Source organism: Gossypium hirsutum, chromosome D11, assembly GCF_007990345.1.
Source record: "Gossypium hirsutum isolate 1008001.06 chromosome D11, Gossypium_hirsutum_v2.1, whole genome shotgun sequence".
Classification (NCBI taxonomy): domain Eukaryota; kingdom Viridiplantae; phylum Streptophyta; class Magnoliopsida; order Malvales; family Malvaceae; genus Gossypium; species Gossypium hirsutum.
The window spans coordinates 25,634,909-25,638,589 of record NC_053447.1 but is presented as its reverse complement, the minus strand read 5'-3'; the positions used below and the strand labels follow the sequence as shown (position 1 = coordinate 25,638,589).

At 31.9% G+C, this 3,681-nt stretch overlaps 1 pseudogene; it reads left to right on the top strand.

Annotated features, from left to right (window-relative positions):
- Positions 1-713: 713 nt before the first annotated feature.
- On the top strand, positions 714-2,165 carry LOC107911380 (uncharacterized acetyltransferase At3g50280-like; annotated as a pseudogene).
- Positions 2,166-3,681: the final 1,516 nt, after the last annotated feature.

Sequence of the window (3,681 nt, the reverse complement as noted above, 5' to 3'; positions counted from 1 at the left end):
GCCTACCCAATATGTCATGTCAGTGAACAGTATTTGTATCATAAAAATATGTCAGCACCATCCTTTGAGAGGACAAAAGAGAAAAGTGCCTCAACAATATGAATGTTAATTCAAGATTTAAATACTAGTAAATGATTTAATCGAATATATTTAAAATATCGATTGGATTGGTATTTTATTCGAGATAGAGATAGATGAGTAAATAGTGGACTTTAGAAATATTAATTTATTATTATTTTAAAAAGGTCGGTTCAAACCCAACCATTGAAGGTGGTTGCAGACCGCTTAAAATAATTCAAAGAGAAAATGTCAAAAAGCACACGAAATAGGGTTGAACAATTATCAGAAATTAACAAGCTAGAAATTAAGGGGGAAAGGGAAACGCGGATGGGATGCTGTAAGCCATTTCAATCTTGTAATGTAAGTAGTGGAATTTCGTTAGCTCTAGTATTTGATGAACATGCGTCTTTTTGGATGTTTGAAACCTCCAAGGCTTCAAACAACTATTCTGTTATTTAGTTTATATTGCTGATTTTATTGCACATGCTTGGTTGCTTGAATTGTCTGCTTTTCAGTATTAATTTGGTTTAATATAAGTAACACCGATGATTAGCTCTTGGCAGGTTACTTATCGGTAAAGTTGGGAAAACGAAGGTCCAGCTCAAATTGATCAAAAACCGAGCGTTGACTGAAGAACTTATACTGGAAAAAACATGGCAGCCGTGAGATTAATATCGACAAGTACAGTTCATGCTGCAAATGACAGGGCATCAAGTGGGACGATCGATCTAAATACATGGGATATTCGAAACCTTCAAATAGGGTATATCCAAAAGGGACTTCTTTTTCCCAAGCCTAAACTACCTCTGCAATACAACAGTTCCGGAAACATGCTGATCCACCACTTAAAAACCTCTCTCTCCCATACTCTACACTGCTTTCCATTGCTCGCAGGTCGCCTAGCAACGACCCAACATGAAGATGACACCATTTCCTTTTTTGTCGACTGAGTTTTGTTTATACATGCAGGTGCAGCAGCCGATGGAGTAACTATTTCTGACATCATTAAGCCTGTTTACGTTCCATCTATTGTTCACTCCTTTTTCTCACTGAATGGGCTCCATAACTACAAGGGTATCACGCACCCATTACTTGGAATACAGATAACAGATCTCGCAGATGGTATATTTATTGGTTGCAGGCTTGCAGCATTAATCATGTTGTGGCGGATGGTGCATCGTTCTGGCATTTCGTTAATTCGTGGTCAGGAATTTCTAAGGGTTCAATCTACTTATCCAAGCCCCCTGTTTTCCAACGTTGGTTTCCTGATGGTATGGATATCCCCATTCGTATTCCACAGTCTTGTGTGAATGTCGAACAAAACAATGAAGACTTCATTCTACCACCTGTACGAGAAAGGATTTTCCATTTCTCAAAGGAAAATATTACAAAACTCAAAGCAAAAGCTAATGCTGAGATGGGCACCGAAAAAATCTCCTCCCTTCAAGTTCTGTTGTCCCATATTTGGCGATCTGCTATCCACAACAGAAGCTTTGACCCAGATCAAGAGACCAACTACCGCTTTGTAGCTGGTGCTAGACAAAGGTTTCAGGAGATTCCTGACAACTATTTCGGGAATGCAATTCTGGGCACGTTTGTAACTATGAAAGCAAAAGAGCTAGTGGAACAAGGCATTGGGAATTCGTCGTGGCGAATGAATAGGATAATTGCCGCAACGACAGGAGAAGGTTTCAAGAAGGTGTTTGAGTGTTGGCCAGCAAGCCCGAGTTTCGTTACTCTGAGCAATGGGGACGCTTTGATCACAAGTACTTCCCCAAGATTCAATATGTATGGAAATGATTTTGGATGGGGAAAGCCAATTGCAATAAGAAGCGGGTCATCCAACAAGTTTGATGGAATGCTTACATTATATTGTGGAGCAGAAGAAGGAAGTATTGACATTGAAGCATGCTTTTTTCCAGAGACTCTGGAGGCTATGGCAAATGATCAAGAATTCATGCATATAGTAACCGTCTAATTGCATTCCATAATTGATAGTACCAAATGAACTGTTATTATTAATAGTTGTCGGGTTTTTGTAAGATAAAAGTACAATGTTTAATTTTTGTAATGCTCTGAAAATGAAAATAAAGATTTTGGGAACACTCCTTTCGCTTTCACCTTCACCTTCCTAGTACTTTTTCGGGTAATCTTCTCATCTTATCCTGCACCCTGCACGTTTAGTTCGCTGTATTGGATTAGAGGTGTATTGGATTAGAGGTGTAATGGAATAAAGGTGTAATAGCAAATCAACTATTTGGTTGAATGTAATGGAATAGAGGCGTAATAGTAAAACTGTGTTTTGTTGAATGTAATAGAGGTGTAATAGCATAATGGAGAAAACTAAAATGACCAGAATACCCTTAGCATAAATTTATTTTGGTAAATGATTATTGTTATTGTTATTTAAATTTAATAAGATTATTTATTATCAAAAATAAATAATTTAATCATATTTAAACATAATTATTATTTAATATATTTTAATTAAAATATATAATTTAATAAAATTCTTAATAATTAGCAGAAATTTGTTTTGGTAAATTATTTTATTTAAATTTTAATAAGATTATTAATATCAATAATAAATAATTTAATCATATTTAAACATAATTATTATTAAATATATTTTAATTAAAATATATAATTTAATAAAATTCTTAATAATTAATATTCTTATATGAATTTACTCAAACCATAATATATGATACTGTAAAATATAAAATAACATAATTATTATTAAATATAATATAATTAAAATATATAATTTAATAAATTCTTAATAATTAATATTCTTATATGAATTTACTCAAATCATAATATATGATACTATAAAATAAAATTTTAAATAATTAATATTAAATATATTTTAATTTAAATATATGATTTAATAAAATTTAATATAATTATAACTAATAAATTATATTTTATGAATTTGTATAATTTAAAATAATAATTATTACATATAATTTAATAATAATATAAAATTTCATAAAATTCTTGATAATAAATTTTCTTATATGAATTTATACAATTTAAAATAATTAATATTAAATATAATTTAATAGTGATATATAATTTCATGAAATTGTTAATAATAAAATGTTCTTATATGAATTTACTAAAATCAATATATAACTTGAACATAATTAACTTATATTAAGAAAAGGTTAGATGAAAATGAAATTGTACATTATAATCCATATGTTATATAGTTTTACAACATCAAAAAGTTTGAACATTGATATTTAATGGTAAGAAAGAAATCTTCTAACCCATTCCAATCGGGCAACTGAAGGTAAACTAAAGAAAACGATCATTTGAGTTGGATGGTCAGGAATTTTACTCAATGCATCATACCGCTGATCGTCGGTTAAACCTTCAATTGACCATAAGGCTGAATATAAGTTTGAAGCTCTCTCTTCCATATTTTGATGTTCTTCTGACCGCTGCTGAACTACCACCTCGGAGGCAATACTCCTACTGATTTGCTCGCCAACGGCCTGGATTTTGTCCCCCAACAAAGTGGCAGCTTCATTAAATGAAGAAAACACATTATCACGAGCATGCTGCATCTTCTTTCTCTTGTTTGAAGATGAGGAACCCCCTTGGTCTCGATCT